At 39.7% G+C, this 17,973-nt stretch overlaps 1 long non-coding RNA gene across 1 annotated transcript in view; it reads right to left on the reverse strand.

Moving 5' to 3' along the window:
• Positions 1 to 361: 361 nt before the first annotated feature.
• The window catches only part of LOC123506608, a 69,856-nt gene continuing 52,244 nt past the window's right edge, over positions 362 to 17,973 (reverse strand). Inside the window, exon 4 of the long non-coding RNA XR_006675474.1 lies at positions 362 to 453. This is a non-coding gene — a long non-coding RNA (uncharacterized LOC123506608). The remainder of the gene's footprint in view (positions 454 to 17,973) is intronic.

Consider the following 17,973-nt stretch of genomic DNA (forward strand, 5'->3'; position numbering starts at 1 on the left):
TCAGAAACCACACATCATATCATATTCATACTCTCTCTCTCTCTCTCTCTCTCTCTCTCTCTCTCTCTCTCTCTCTCTCTCTCTCTCTCTCTCTCTCTTTCATGCAGAACCCCACATACTAATTAAGCATTGATATCCCTCAGCTCTCTTAAACCAGTATGTAATGTTAGACAAATCACATCATTGCTAAAACAAATATCATCTTACAGCTTTCTGTATGTTTCTCACGTTCTTATGTATCACCTTCCTCCTCTTAATAGCTACACTATCCAAACGGCATCATCATGGAACCAGATACCCACCCTGTCATTCCGGGTCATCACAGCACAAGGAAGAGAAATACAATACCAAACAATTCTTACCTTTATCAGAGCAGAGAATCAGGGCGGTAGCGTTCATCCTTTTCCCGGTTCCCTAGGGCCACTAACCCACCACCGCCACATTTCCACTTTCCTGAATAAGAGAAAAGGCAAATCACACATTCTTATAAGGAAAGGTATAGACGCAATGGGAGGAACTATATTTTTCCCTCTTTTCTTCTCCCTTTTCTCCATCTTTTTATCACATTGTCCACATGTTCTGGTTGTCTTTGTTTTCTCTTTTTAATGGCGCAGAAAAAAAGGTGCAAGAAAGGGATGATAGCTCGTGATGGGAATCATATACCTGCCTCTTCCTACGCGTCAGCTGCAGGTAATAGCTAAGACTACCTTGACATAAGCTGACAGGTAACGAGTACTAGAGCTTCAGTACAAGGTGAGGTAGTAATGACGTTTGGGATATGAATGTATTTTTATCTTGTGCGAAAAAAAACAGTAACATATTGTAACAACACTTAGTCATAGTACGTGTAAAAAGAAGTACCAGGATAGCGAGAAGAAATTAGAGAGGAGTTACAAAGGACATCCATATTTGATTCTTGACTTCAAAAACTCAAGCTGTAGTGAACAATCGTGAGACTTGAAAGATTTACACACCAGATAGGCGAGTAAGTACTAACATAATATAATTGATTTAGTACATAGTTAATAACACTTACTACAACCAGTAAACTAACCATAACCTAATCTAACTTAACTTCAAATTAACCTAACTTAAAGAGGACATAAACTAAAAGAACCCAACATGACCCAACCTAACCTACCCTAACCAAGACTCACTTTACCTAACCAAAATGCAATCTAACGAATCATCACTAAATCCTACCTTTGCGAGACAGAACATCAGAACACGCACTATATAAAACCCACAAAATCCAAGTACAGAGAAAGACGTAACAGGTGAGGGGAACATGAACCATTAACACGAGCTAACAGGTGTGGCGAGGAAGCATGTGGTGTGTTCAGGTGTACGGGATTTTAGGTAATTCCAGACGATTAAACCAATGAGACACAATCAGGCGAATCAGGTGTGCGAGGTAATCGTTACTGAAGTCTCGCCATTACTTCCGCGGCGGTACGTGGGAGAAGCAAGGTGTGGGACGAAGGAATGAGGGAGATTTATACTGAGGGAGAAACGATGGAAAGAAGTGACGAATCAATGAACAGGAGGAAAGGGTCGATGAGAAGAAAATCCAATAAGAATAAAAGAGAAAATTTGAGATAGGGTAGAAGAAAAATAAGAATAAAAAGGGATAGAAAATAAAAAAAGATATATATAAACACTCCTTATAGACTTTACAGTACCTACAGAAATCATCACAAATATATAGACAAATATACACTTATACAAAAATATACGCTAAAATATTCATTCTATAACTGTTTTTAGTACGATTGTTTACTTCCCTTACGACAAAGATAAATTTCACAACTTTTAATCCTCCCGCTTCAAAGAGAGAACACTTCAAATATAGCAAACCTTTAGAACCAACATCAGTTCTCGTACCTTTTTAAAAACTCCAATCAATGAACTCTTCGGCATCAAAGGAGAAACAATTTTACATCCAGGTATTATTCAGAAACCATGACTATTCTTCTGTACCTTAAGCTCTGTGACTTCAGCTGTTGTCTGCTTTGTGTGTGCGTATGTTAGAGGAAATCTTCAGTAAGCTCGCAATGTAACAAGTAACTTTACATAGCCTTTGGCAGATTACAACAACAGAAAATAGAGTACACAGTCAAATCTCTAGAAGTATTTGTTCATTCTCTCTCTCTCTCTCTCTCTCTCTCTCTCTCTCTCTCTCTCTCTCTCTCTCTCTCTCTTGCTCCCCCTATCGTCACAGGGGTACAAAAATAAGGCAAAAAAAGAAAGAATATGTACTGAGAGATAAGGCAAAATATATTACAAAGAAAATGGGCAAAAAAATCTAATGAACTTACAATAAAAATACGCGGGAAGAGAAAACTGGAAGGGGAGAGACAGAAAGAAAAGTAAGGAATGGGAGAAAGAATACTGAACAAGGAATAGGAGCAAAAGTAAGTGGAAAAATAAGGGAGGGGTGGAAAGTAGAAAAGAATGAAAAAGGACGCATAAAAATCAAGATCATGGAAAAGTAAAGAGAAAAAATTCAGACGGGTGAAGGTAGGAGTGAAGAAGGGAAGGAAAAAATCTGGTACTTTCCTTCTTTATCCTTCCTTCAATTTGGACCATAAAATCTCTCGATAAATGAGAAAAAAAATACCATGTGTTAAGGCGACGGAGAAGACATTTTTTTCACTGATACTCTTCCTCCTTCTCCTCCTCCACCTCCACCTCCTCCTCCTCCTCCTCCTCTTCCTCCTACTCCTCCTCCTCTTCTTGATGTGGGAAAGTGACGGGTGTGAGGCGCCGCGAAGGAGGAAGAGGATGAGGAGGAGGAGAGTAATGGGAGAATTTCTTAAGGGCGGGAAATGAGATAAAAAGACAACATCCGTATATATTAATAGGGTCTTACATGAGAGAAAATGGAGGAAGAGAACGAAGAGAGAGAGATAGATAGACACAGAGTGATATACAGAAGATAGATGAATTTATCGAGAAATGAAAACAAAATTAAGAGGAACCGTGACCACTTCAATCACGGGTTTAGACTAAGAGCATTTGTTTTCACCCCATTCATCAATCTCCACATTTTCTGCTCTTAATGCATTTTTCTTCTTACAAATCATCATCCTCTTTCCTCTCTCCTTTTTCACTTGTTTTCTTCATTTCTCCTGCCCCTCCTCCTCCTCCTCCTCCTCCTCCTCTTCCTGAAGGACATCATCAGCTGGCTCTCCTGCCGTGTAAGACGCACCTGACCTCTTTCCCGCTCACCTGTTTCTTACACAGACACGCTCAGTCCCAGACAGATCATTATAACAGACAATAAATTCCTACTTGAACAAACTCAGGACGTCCATTCACTCATGATTTCTGTTTTACAAGTCTTCTCTTCTATGTAATGATGCTAAAAATGTTATACAGCAATATTGTTTTACCTATGCGAGGTGGTTTAGTGTGTTTATATTCCTAGCAGAAAATATCAAGTGTTGCACAGGAGTTTTCTTTTATCTTTACTAATCAACAAACAGCCTCACACGTCTATTTTTTTTTCTTTATGACGTATCTATAGCGCCTGCAGTTTATTTGAAGAGTATTAGAAGCGCTGTTAAGCTTCCGCCCATTAGTGGCGCAGGAAATTTCACTTACAGTGGTACCCAAATTAGGGCCCATATCAACACCCAAGAGCATCTTTAGTGTAACCTAGAACCTGGGTATCATGGTGACATGTAGGACATAGGTAACTTTAAATTACTCGACAAATGGCAAAGTAACAGGGCGATACGTGGTGCGATTCAAACCTATGCGTGGACATCTGTCTGATCCTACGCTCACCACCCTATCCACTAAGCCACCGCCCCCTAATATCTATTTTTTCTTTTTTTCAAGCAGGTGTTTAAGACAACTATAATTGTTCCGTATTTTTATGCACTTTTATATAAATTCGTGAGGCTTCAGGGAAATTTATTACAAAACTATTTATTACATAATTATTTATTAAAGAATTATTTAATTACTTATTGATTATTTATTTACAAAAGTACCATTTCTAAAAAAAAAATCATTAATAATCTGAGTTTCTATTCGTGAGCCGTTTCTTTGTTTTCTCTTTCCATCGCATTCCTTACTGTTTCCAGCACATTCCTACCTTTCCAGCACAACCCACCAACAAAATTTGCTCTTCAAAAACAGATTAAGTGATTTAAAGGCCACAACACAGACGTCATTACTAGTCCATTGTGCGTAAACAGTTGTCTGACCAAAAATACAAATGCAATTTCTGCTTCAAAACATTCCCTCGCTTTCTCATCAAAACATGGACTATTTTTATTGTTTTCTTGGGCTGCTAAATTTGTTCGTGTGTGTGTGTGTGTGTGTGTGTGTGTGTGTGTGTGTGTGTGTGTGTGTGTGTGTGTGTGTGTGTGTGTGTGTGTGTGAGGCAGACATAGGCTGGAGAGGGCGAGGGCATTGGAAAAATTTAATCAATTATCGGAAACACTATTTGTGAAACATTAACCTACATAAGGGTACACCCACACACGCACACGCACACACACACACACACACACACACACACACACACACACACACACACACATTAATTAGCAATCCATCACTCCCGAACTACAAAATAAAAAAGATTGAAAGAGAGGGAGAGAAAAAAGCTTCATAGGCAAGTCCAAACCATGCTGGCTGTACGTCCATCACACGATAGTCCTCCCTCTTCTCGTTACCAGATTAGCAGGTCAGTTACGTTCCCCGCGAGGATTCGACTCAAGGCAATGCGAGACTCGAGGGAATACTATTTTACAAGGCGTCTCGGGATAGAAGTTTCATAGTCTTTACTGAGAACAATATGTGTACGTTATTTTGAAAGGAATAGTAATGTAGTTTGAAATATGTTTGTTAATTTGTCTATGCACTTGTTTGTATGTCTATCTTTACCTTATTCAATAGTGAGAACGAGAAAGCGAGAGAGAGAGAGAAAGAGAGAGAGAGAGAGAGAGAGAGAGATGGTAAGGCACACAAAGGGACAGAAATCAAGACTTAAAACCCAACACGCTCCCCACCCCTACCAGAAGCAGAACCCTCAAGAGAACGTCAAAGGAAGACTCAAAAATTCTCAAATCGTTGGCAGAATTCTCATGGGAAATCAGGTGTGAAGTGACGCGGTGGTGCAGGTGAAGGGGAGAGCGAGAGTGAAAGTGAGAGAGTGTGTCCCTTGCAATGATTCCTAGTTTTTTATTCCAGGAGAGTCGAAGGCTCCCCAAACTAGGTCATGACAAGGGCACACTCCACAATTTTCAAGAATATTCCTCGCATAGTGTTCAGATTCTTGTTCTCTCCCGTCCCGTTCCATGTCCAAAAATGTATTCTTTCTCTCCCAAAGTGTTCATAAATGTTCAATAAGTATTCTCAAAAGTCTTCTCCCGGAAAAGTCTGCCAAAATAGTTATAAAAAGGTATTTCCACTAAGTGACCTCATGCAAATATATACCCTTAAAAAAATAGTTCCTTAAAAAAATCATATAGATGAGATCCCCAAAAAAATCACCTTAGAAACGTGACTAAAAAAAATAAAATGGAGCTAAGAAAAAAAGTCCCTTATAAATACAATTAAATCAAAACCCTATATGAAAAAAATTCCAGAAGTGTACCAAAGCAAAATAACACAAAAAACAAACTAAAAAAAAAAAAATAGTCTTCAAATTTAGGACCCACAAAGCTTAGATATGTCCAGAGGGTGTCCCGGCGGTGTGGTAACTCGCTCTAATGGACACTGTTTTGTGGCTGGATTATCTCGGCCGCCCTTGCATTAGGTCCCTCAATTAGTGTTTTTGTTGTGAAGAAGATGTTATTTTCAGAGGAAGGGGGTTGGCTAGGACGAGGGAAGAAGAGGCAAGGGGATTACTGTGGCTAGACTGAGCTATGGTGGTGGTGGTGGTGGTGGTATTGGTGGTGGTGGTGAAGAGTAAAGAAAGTGTGTAGAGAGAGAGAGAGAGAGAGAGAGAGAGAGAAAGAATGAAAGAACCCATCCATTCTCACTCAGTCAATTAACCAAACAAACAGAAGAAAAAAAACTTACACAAAAAAAGAGACAGATAAACAGACAGACACACAGACGGACGGACAGATACACAGAGCCACAGAGAGCCGGGTGCACCAGGACAAAAACACAGACTGCGAGGCGGAGACAAAGACAGCAAGGGAGAGACAGAGAAGGAGAGAAAGGGACAAAGAAGCATGAGAATGAAGGAGGAGCCATCAGTGAGGACAACACGACCACTCAGACAGACGAGCTTCGCGACGACACACATCCCTCTCAGCGACACACACACACACACACACACACACACACACACATACACACATGCAGAAACGTACCCCATTTACGTATGTATCCAGTAACTCGAGGAAGGTTGCTAAAACACACACACACACACACACACACACACACACACACACATAAAGTACAGAAAATTTATTCTTCTCCTTCATATTCTTTTTTTTCTTTTTATTATTTTTTCTCTTTCGTCAGCGTATCATGTCGTCTCATATATATATATATATATATATATATATATATATATATATATATATATATATATATATATATATATATATATATATATATATATATATATATATATATATATATATATATATATATATATATATATATATATATATATATATATATATATATAGGTATTCTTTACTTCACACACACACACACACACACACACACACACACACACACACACACACACACACACACACACACACACACACACACACACGCCAAGAGCTGCATCTAAATAACAAGAGTGGCTCTGGTTCTTTTTCCAACGAAGTGCAACCATTCGCGAACCGCAGCGCCAAATGGGAAAATATATCAGCAATTACTATTGAAACGTGGGAAACCATTTTTGTTGCCCTCGATTCTTTTTTTTCATTCGGAAAAGAATCACCGAATTCTATTATACAACGTGTATCCTGTTATGTCTCTTTTTTTTTTTCTTTTTACTTATGCTGTAAAAAAATGTGACAGTAAACGCTTTTCGCTATTGCAATTTTGTCTGTGTGTGTTTTTACTCCCCTGAAATTAAATATTAGAAATGAACTGAAACTACCATAAAACGTAATTTAAAAAAACACATACGAGTGCAACAGGAAACTAAAACAAAAACAAGTGTGTGTATGTAGCAATGCGAGTAATACATTTTGTCCTTTCTTCTCGCAGGCACAAAAAAAATAATATACAGTGCTTTGTTTGAACCATGACACGTTGACTACAGGAAGCACATTTGTTTTAAGAGCCGATCATTCTAGAGTAAAGGTACGCGAGCGTGTATGGTATTAAGACATTTTTTTGGAACGAATATGTGATAGAAGCTTAGGAAAATGAGGTGTTGATAGATATTATTGCCAGTTATTTCAATATTGATTTCTTCTCTTGTCACTACCATTTCTCCTTTAAACTATCACTACTAATTCATCTCTCTCTCTCTCTCTCTCTCTCTCTCTCTCTCTCTCTCTCTCTCTCTCTCTCTCTCTGTGAGTTAGTTTATGAAGGTAATATTCCTCCAGCCCTCTTCCTCCACCCAAGATTTACTTCCAACCATGAATACTCAAGTAGCATAAGATTGCACAGATAATTTCCGAATTGCCCTGACCCGGAATACTAATGTTCACGCTACCTGTGACGCCTCCTTGGCCAGGAAAGACCCCAGCTGGACGCGCCTTACTTACGGTCCACAAGGGGAACGAAAACACTCCACATGTGTACGACAGAAAGTGAGAATCATTGAGGACTGTTATGCTTGAAAAGTGAAAATACTTGGGGGGGAGGTAGAGAGAGAGAGAGAGAGAGAGAGAGAGAGAGAGAGAGAGAGAGAGAGAGAGAGAGAGAGAGAGAGAGAGAGAGAGAGAGAGACTACTTTCCAATCTGTAACATAGATTTAACAAAACCAAGATTAAAGTGAGGCAGAGAGAGATCAAAATATTAACCTTGAATCAAGACATGCCGAGCTAGAATGCCTGCCAATCAGCCACAAAAGATGCCATTCCAGGAAGTTACTATTACTAACATGGCTCTTCTGAAAAAAAAAAAAATCCTGGTATCTCTATACGAAGCTACACATGTAACATCATTAGAATATTGTACCCCAGGTTGGATAGATGAGAGGAGGAGGAATGTTCAAAGGCGGTGTGGGTTGTTGTAGGATGAGTGGCGCTGTACTCTTGGCTAGGTAAGTAAGTAAGCAAGCAAGCAAGTAAGTATTGTTTATTGCCATTTTTAAGGAATACAGGTAGATTTACAAGTAATAAATATAGTAGATGAGTATTTGTCACGTCTAAAGTACTCATAACCTCAGTGGATCAAGCAGTGCTCAAGTTATACATGTAATAATGAAAAGTATGTGTATTGGAAGCTACGTAAGAGGTAATACAAGGGATGCAGAACAGTACCTTCTTGTGCAGGAAACATAGTGAGTTCAATGAAAATGTAGAGACTATAGAGGAACAATAATAAAGTAGATGGTGTGTACATAAAGGAAGGTGCAGGAGAGACTAGGAAGGTTACAAATTATAAAAGGGGAGAAGTGAAAGTTAAATTATTTGGTGTACACAATGCAATGTACAACAGAGACTCATCTGCATCGCTGGCAACAAATATATGATGTCCTTGCAAATATATACAACATACATGAGAACAGTGATAACAGAGAGAGAGAGAGAGAGAGAGAGAGAGAGAGAGAGAGAGAGAGAGAGAGAGAGAGAGAGAGAGAGAGAGAGAGAGAGAGAGAGAGAGAGAGAGAGAGAGAGAGAGAGAGAGAGAGAGAAAGGAAAAATAAGATAACAAGTGGAAAGTGATACATCAGATAAACTACCACTGACCGAGCAAAGGAAAAGTATGAAGTGTTATGAGATATTTCGGATAAACTGTGTGATGTATGATGGAAACCAAGCACGGCGGGGACTGATATACGGAGTGAGGGGCGATGGGAGTGATGAAGCCTTCCTTGCCCAGACAGATTAAATATTAGACGTTATCACAAGCAAGGGGTGTGGTGGAGGAAATATGAATGGCGAGAGAGAGAGAGAGAGAGAGAGAGAGAGAGAGAGAGAGAGAGAGAGAGAGAGAGAGAGAGAGAGAGAGAGAGAGAGAGAGAGAGAGAGAGATCCCCCATGAATTCCACGCTTGTAAAAATTAAAAGCCTTAGTGATATTACATACTAGAATTCCGTAAGCAAAAACCAAGCACAAAACTGACTAAGTGTAAAAGCGACAAACAAACACGAGTGACACAGAATACCTACGCACGCTGAAAGCCATCACACAAATTAAGGATTCAAGGGAGAGACAGAGAATAAACACAAGCACACACACACACTTCGAAACACAAAGCCATAAGAAAGACAAATGAATACCATGGAAAAAGAATCTTAATGCTTATATACAATTTCCTTCTCCTTCTTCTCCTCTTCCTCGGTTTAGATTAATGTATTAGATGCTAAACCAAACGAGAGGATGAGGAGGATAAATTATTCTGAGATATACACAAAAAAAATGGCAGGAGATTAATGTGACAGGCATTCTACAATATAACTTTCTGCTTTTGTGTTTATATGGAAGGTTGTGTCAGTGTCAGTCTCTATGATAAGCATGGATGAGTGTACGGGAGATAGAGAGTGCAAGTGGTGATGAAATTCTTGCCTGGTAGTGTTGGAAAAGCTCTAATACGATGCAAACTTGGAACTCGTGAAAAAAAAATATATATATAAGCTGCAAGAGAAAGATAGGAACTGTGCAGGACTGAGTTGCGTGACAGACTGCAAACTTAACGGGATGAATGTATCAGTGGTGGAGGTCTGGGTGGTTGCGCTGATGGGTACGAAAAGAGAAAACAAGTTGATAAACACCACAAACTATAATGCTTAACTAATAAAATAATAAAAGCATATGTCAAACAGTAGGAGTACATTACTAACTGATAGAAATACATACAACTATAATATCAACTGAGTAAATGACAGAGATGAAGGTAACCTAATGATAAGCTTGTGAAAATTCAGATTGCAAGGAAAGAACGAGAGCACATACTAGATCAAAGGAATATATAGATTATAGGCAATATACATCGATACCATGAAGATTACTGAGTGAACGCTTTGATGTATGCAATAATAACAGCATATATATACACATTTATTGTAAGTTTGTGATGGACAAAACGAGTTATTGGACAGATATGAAAACAATTAATATGGTGAATGATATAATGATTGTAATAATAATGTGCTTATGATCGACTTACATTAGTATTTACAGAACATTTGTGACGACGTACATTATTACTAACTTGTGGCAAAATAAAAAAGTTCTTACTGAGTTATTAATATCTAATTATAATGTGAACATGAAAGAAAAGTAACGTTGGGCCTTCAATCATTTTTACCTTTATTATCTTATACTTGGTAGTCTGCCCTCCCCTGCAATATTGCTTTCCCTTTAAACTTGCCGCCACCACTCTCCCTCCCTTCCTTGCCCTTCATTTCTACCCCGTTTTAAACTTTTGTGCTCACACTCCACACCCTACACGATTTTTTTTCCCTTTGAATCCGACGCTCACTTTCTACCTTCCCTTCATTTGTTTCCCATTTGAACTTTACAGTATCATCCTCCCCTTCGCCTCCTATCTTTTTCTATTTCTTTCCATACTCAATTCGATACGAAGGTTCTTTTTTTCCTTAACGAATTAAGATTCCCTTCTGAACCTGACACTAGTGTGCGTTATTTCAGTTATGAACTTGAAGATAATTTCTCACTTTCGCTGTGAATATATATTTCATACTCATCTACTAATATTACTATTTTTTTATTATCTAAACTAAACGTATTTCTCAGCCAAAGCTAAATACAAACACTTTCATTATGTACTTTCGGTTTCCTATATGTTTCATAACTTACCATTAACATTTCTCCTTTATGTTGTAAAACTGAATGCATTCTCGAACTGAAATAAACACAAAGACCTTCAATATTGCTTTCATGAACTACCTGTATATCCTTCACAACTCCAAATTAACATAATTCCTTTATACTGCCAAATTTTACATTATTTACAAATCGTGTTAAGCAATAAGACCTTCACGAGTTCTCTTCTGAATTATAACCTTCATACATTACCTGTAACATCTCTTCTTTATCCTCCTACACATATTACCTAACTGAGCTAAACACTGAGGCATCCTCGTTCCTTTCCCTACAATCTGCATGACTTTTTCTCCTCCTTTCGGACACCACCAAGATCCCTGAAAGGCTTACTGACATCTCGCTTGGCACAGAACCTCTATCTCACCCTGCTTCTGCGTCACAGCTTACTGGAGGGGCATCACTTATCCCAGGGCGGCGCGGCATCATTTCCACTCTCCCTCAGGAGGAAAACGAGGGAAGGAAGCCGGCCGCGAAATTCCTGTCTTTCTGCCAGGTAAACAAAGGTGGTATCGCGCCTTATTCAATCAGGCTGTCACGGCGTAAGAGGGGTATTTACATTTCTTGGACACACTTTTTTTCCTTTCCATTTTACTCCTCGTTCCTTCTCTCCCTCTCCCTCTCTCTCGCTCACTCGCTGTTTCTTTTGCCGATACAAAGGGTTCTTGAGACAGGAGGAGGAAGAGGAGGACGAACAGAAGAAGGAAAGGGATGTAGGAGGAAGGTATTATTCGCTCTATATTTTTATGAGAAGGAAATCCTGTTTGCCAGAGCGGGTGAAGGAAAATGCAACGAAACGGTTACACGGTTACGTTCCCTCCCTCGCAAAATTTACAGTCGGGTGAAACAGACTTTTTTTTCCTTTCTCTCTCTCTCTCTCTCTCTCTCTCTCTCTCTCTCTCTCTCTCTCTCTCTCTCTCTCTCTCTCTCTCTCTCTCTCTCTCGTGCATGTGTGTTCGAGAGAGGGAGAGGAGAGGAGGGGAGGGAAGAGAGAAATCGATGCAATAAAAAGACAGGGAGAAAAAGGACCCATACAGTTTCGTAATTCCACTAAGCCATGGAAAGTAAAGGAAATAAAAATGAAGGTTTCCATTCACATCAATTAATATGTACAGAAATACATGTGTGCGAGATGAAGCATTGTGTAGGATGAGATCTTTTCAGGACTTTTTTCGTGTCCTCCTGATATGTGGCTCTTTTACAGAAGGGTACATTTATGCAGGTTCTTTTTTCATAATTCCACCCTTTTTTTCCGAATGAGTGCAGCATATTCTTCTTTTTTTCTGTAATGAGATAACGAAATCATCCATAATCCTCCATTTTTTTTTAACATAATGGTAATCTAAGTCCATTTTTCAACCCACTTAAGTTTTCTAAAAGGATGATAAATATTTCCGATACTAAAACCTTAAACGCCAGTATATCATACAAAACCATGGCACAACAATGAAAAAAAGGTGGCAAACAAACACACACACACACACACACACACACACACACACACACACACACACACACACATTTAACACCTGAAAGTCTACGAGAGAGAGAGAGAGAGAGAGAGAGAGAGAGAGAGAGACAGACAGACAGACAGACAGACAGACAGACACAGACAGACAGACAGAGAGACAGACAGACACAGAGAGACTGACAGAAACAAGTATAAGTCCCGAGTAACAACCATATCAAACACATTTCTCAGAGTACGTGGCATAGCATTCCTTTCCCTGCCACCTCTCCAGACGGCCATGAGGAGGCAGGAGGTAACACGAGTAAACTATAAAGCAGGGTGGAACTACAAACAACGGGGGAGGACGCAAACGACAGACACACACACACAGACACACACACGCGGCAGGAAACTCGCCTCTCCCCTCACACGAAGGTAGTAATAAGTCACACCGTTCATTAGCGAGGTGAAGGCGACGTGCTCTCCTCTCCTGCCTCTTTTTGTCTTTACTGTGATACGGAGGTGATAGGAGAGAGAGAGAGAGAGAGAGAGAGAGAGAGAGAGAGAGAGAGAGAGAGAGAGAGAGAGAGAGAGAGAGAGAGAGAGAGAGAGAGAGAGAGAGAGAGAGAGAGAACATTTCACAAATTAAGCCAAATGATAATGTTCTTACCATTATCAATTAATAGAGATACAATTAAAAACACCCATTTATATACCCCAGTTAAGTCACGGAGCACAAAAAAACGAGGAAAAAATAGGGAAAAAAAGGCGAAAGTTAAACAGAAGAGATACGAAAAGCTAACATGCTGACTTTTTTTTTTACCTTATAGAGTCGTTCGGTATTTTTTCTGGTGGTCATTCGTCAATATTGTCCCGGTAACAGCCTTCGCCTCGTCTCCCATAGCCCGGTATTAGCTCAGTCCCCTTGGCGCCACTCTCTGCCAGCTTCTTGTTGACGCAGTGTGTTTCCCTCGCCTCGCCTCGCCTCTCCTCGTCTCTCCTCGTCTCGTCTCCACTTGCCTCTCCATTCGTATCTTGTACAGTCCCTTCTCTCTCTCTCTCTCTCTCTCTCTCTCTCTCTCTCTCTCTCTCTCTCTCTCTCAGCGTAACTTTAGGGATGGGAAGAAGGAATAAGGAGGGAGAGAAAAGAAAGACGAGGAAAAGGAAAGGGAGGAGGAGGAGGAGGAGGAGGAGGAAGTAGTGTTACAATCATCTCGTTCCATTGTTACGTTACATCTCTCCCTTTCCCTCTCCATCCCTCCCTCCCTCCCTCTCCCTCTCCCTCTCTCTCTCTCTCTCTCTCTCTCTCTCTCTCTCTGTGTCGTGTCCACTTCCTGCTCCCCTTCCTCCTTACCGGCGCTTCTTCCTGGTTTTATTCTGCTCGCTTTTAACGCTTGTTTGTTTCCCTGTTTGCTTTTGTTTCTGCTCCCGCCACTCTCCCTCGTGTTTGTTTTCTCGTTTGTTAGAGCCATGTTTGTTTCCGTTTGTTGGGCTTTGTAGTTCTCAGCGTACGATTCTTCTGTTTTATTTCCATTCCTGTTTTTTTTTTTTTTCTATATGCGATTTTTTTTTACAATTTCTTTTTATTTCGTTTCCGTGTTTGTTTGCTTTCTTCATTTCTTTATTTCCGTGCGTGTGTGTGTGTGTGTGTGTGTGTGTGTGTGTGTGTGTGTGTGTGTGTGTGTGTGTGTGTGTGTGATTATTGTTTCTCTCTCTCTCTATATTTTTTTCTATCATACTTCTTTATCTCTATACTTCTCATTTTTCCAAACATCTCAGCTATTTCTGTTATCTTTCTTGTATCAATTTTTTTCTATACGTCTTCTTTCTTCATTCTTAAAATCTCTCTCTCTCTCTCTCTCTCTCTCTCTCTCTCTCTCTCTCTCTCTCTCTCTCTCTCTCTCTCTCCTCTATCATCTCAGCGATTTCTGTCTCTTTTCACTACTTTTCCCTGTTTTTCTGTCATTTTTTCCTGCGTCTCTTTCCTCTTCCTCCTTGTCACACTCTGTCTTTCCTGTATAGTATATTTCCTGTTCAGTCTCGTCATATTTCCCTCATTCGCTTCCATTTTGCTCGGTTTTTTTTCTTTTTTTTTTTCTCCTGTCAGTCTCCGGGATTTTTGTCTTTTTCAAGTATTTTATTCCACCCTCATTGTTTCAAAGTCAATATGTATACAGTTTTAGGATCTTTTTATGTGTGTTTTTTTTTTCAGACAAGCCTCGCCGTGTCATCTCTGCGTCACATAACCTGTCTCATTTCTACTCTCTCTCTCTCTCTCTCTCTCTCTCTCTCTCTCTCTCTCTCTCTCCATGGCATTTTTTTATGATACTTTTCATTTCCAGCTCTTTTAATGCCATATATGTTCCACTACTAATAACTTTTAATACTATATTTCTACTCTCTCTCTCTCTCTCTCTCTCTCTCTCTCTCTCTCTCTCTCTCTCTCTCTCTCTACACTGTCATTTATCCGCACATTTCTCTGTCCTATCCCTTCATATTTCTGTTAACGCTGTCTTGTCTGTTCCGGCGTCCCTTCATTGCTCGCTTCCCCGGGACAGCATTACTCCCTCGCTACTGTCATAATGTGTCTCTCGCCTTCATCTCGCTTCCCTCACGAGTACTTCACCTTCTGCCTCCTCCTTCTCCTCCTCTCCCCCTGTGCTTTCCAAGGGTTCTCTGTCATAGTTTCTGTATCACCTGCCGTTATTTCTTGCATTTTTTTCGTTTTTATTTGTTTTTAGTCTTGCTCTCTTGCTTTGTTTTATTGTTATGGTGGTTTTGGTATTTGATTTCAACCTTGGGTATTTTATTCTTTTCATTTTTTTTTTGGGACAGTGACTCGGCTTGTTCAGACTTGGTAGAAAGTATTTGGCGACTTTGTGGAGGAGTTTTTACAGATTTTTTTTTATTTTCCTACGTTTATCTATAATGAAAAATACATAAGTTGGTTCCTATGAGTAAACAGAAAAATATACAAAGGGAAAATAGAAAAAAAATATCAAGTAAGAAAGAAAAATTAAGTAACAGGACACACACACACACACACACACACACACACACACACACACACACACACACACACACACACACACACACACACACACACACACACACACACACACACAAGCACAAACAAGGTACACACAGACATATATACGTACACAAAGCAACAAGCAACTGTTTATCATGTTGACTAGCGTTGGTATAGGTCGATGGTGTGTGTGTGTGTGTGTGTGTGTGTGTGTGTGTGTGTGTGTGTGTGTGTGTGTGTGTGTGTGTGTGTGTGTGTGTGTGTGTGTGTGCGTGTGTGTGTGTGTGTGTGTGTGTGTAGAGATGCCACACTCAATACCACAGCAACACCATCTCCACTGACAGCACACTAACATCACCCCTTAAGACAAACAAACACCCTCCCACTTTCAGCTTTCCTCTTCATTCCACGCAGCCAAGCAAGCACACCCTTCCCGCATCCTTCCTGCACCCTTCCCTTCTCATCACGCCCACAGCATCCTTCACCCCTCCTTGACTTTCAGCACCCGACCAAGGCAAGCCAGGGTAAGCCAAGCCCCAGCACACAGGAAGCTTCTCAGTGCAGTGTCTCTCAATCATGAACATTTTTCCCATGCTAAAGCCTCCAATGCCCTCTCGTGGCAACAAAGGAAACAAAAGGAGTATCCAAAACCTTTTAGTTAAGCGGAAAAACTCTGAATCACGAATACATCATCTAGATCTGAACTTATGATGGCTGGCTGGCTGGCTGGCTGGCTGGCTGGCTGGTTGGCTGGCTGGCTGTCTGGCTATCTCTCTCTCTCTCTCTCTCTCTCTCTCTCTCTCTCTCTCTCTCTCTCTCTCTCTCTCTCTCTCTCTCTCTCTCTCGGGCACACATAGGCAATTGCTTCGTAGATGAAAGTGTGCATTTCGTGAATGTTATTTGGAAGGTGGAAAAGAATGAAAAATAGTCTTGCTAAAAAAATGATTAGCTAATTACATGGACAGGTAGAAAAAATTAACCAAAAGGATGAAGAAGATAAAAAAAGAGGAGTAGCCGATATAAACATAAGAAAAGGAAAATAAAGGAGATGAGTAAGAGTAACAACAGATGCAATAGAAATAAAGAGAAAAGCCAAGTAAAAGTAACATGAAAGAATAAAGTAAATGCCAAAATGAATGATTGCCTTACAAGTGAATGTTAAGTGAAAAATTTCTCTCTGTGAATTTTAACCTTATTATTTTCTTCACATCTTTACTGTATCGCTTCTGCTACTCCTTCGAATTTCTTTCTTGGTTTATCCCTTTCATCTAATGTTATCTTCTACTCTAGTGTTTTTTTTCTCTTCCTCCTCGTTTTGGCACAATTTTACCTACCTATTCACATAATTTTATATCAAGTATTTTTTTTTTTTTCATATCGCTTACATATCAAATCCAATTTTCATCCTTTTTCCACCTCTGAAGAAACGTTCACATATTGCTTGTGTGTGTGTGTGTGTGTGTGTGTGTGTGTGTGTGTGTGTGTGTGTGTGTGTGTGTGTGTGTGTGTGTGTGTTTGAATGACATCCTGATGATGAATGAAACGAAGAGTAAAATCTAATTTATTACTACCAAGAAAATTACATTGGCAAAACAAACCAATTAAATTATCGTAATCAAGTCAAGCTTCTTTTTTAATCACATTATTAAGTCCAACGAAACTAGAAGCAATTCAGTGTAGCAAACAGAAAATTCTACTTATTTTTCACAGGAAAGAAAGATTGAAAATACCTTCATTAAAAAAAACGAGACGAAATACAATCAACTAAGTGAAGTGAAGCAGTTCAGTAAATGCGAACGATAGGATGGCAATATTTTCGCTTTAGCAATTACTAAGAGGGAAAAGTAAGGAGCGAGATTATGGTGGTGGTGGTGGTGGTGGTGGTGGTGGTGGTGGTGTATCATAGATCTTTGAATTCAGAATACTCAAACAATTCATTAAATCACTGCACGTTGAACTTCATCTTAATGAAATAGACGAATATATTTTTAATTACCTTCAACGTACATTAACTGAATATCTATTAGCCGATAAACTTGAACTTCTTGTAACAACAAAAAAGATTCATGGAACACGCACACACGCACACACACTCTCCCATTATCTCTCTCTCTCTCTCTCTCTCTCTCTCTCTCTCTCTCTCTCTCTCTCTCTCTCTCTCTCTCTCTCTCTCTCTCTCCATGGTGACTTTCATGCCGTGCGATCAAAAGAAAAGAAAACGAAATATTCATTCGTCTCAAATCGCACTTCCATAAAGGCGGCAATCAGCAAAATAATCTTTATAAAGTTTTGCCATTCAGGGAAACTTTTCTCCAGTTTGCCCTCGCTACTCTGTGTCCTTCCCCTTCTGTTAATGCTCTACTAACTTCTCCTCTTCCTCTTTCTCCTCTTGCTTCTCTTCTATCTTTTTCTTGCTCTCCTCTACATCATATTTTCACCATTTCTTTTTCGTGATTTTTTTTCTCGTTTTCCTCCTCCTCTTCTCATGTCCAGTATCCCTCATTCTCATTTCATTCCATCTCACCTGAACTTTCCCA

The sequence above is a fragment of the Portunus trituberculatus genome, chromosome 20 (assembly GCF_017591435.1).
Source record: "Portunus trituberculatus isolate SZX2019 chromosome 20, ASM1759143v1, whole genome shotgun sequence".
Lineage (NCBI taxonomy): Eukaryota > Metazoa > Arthropoda > Malacostraca > Decapoda > Portunidae > Portunus > Portunus trituberculatus.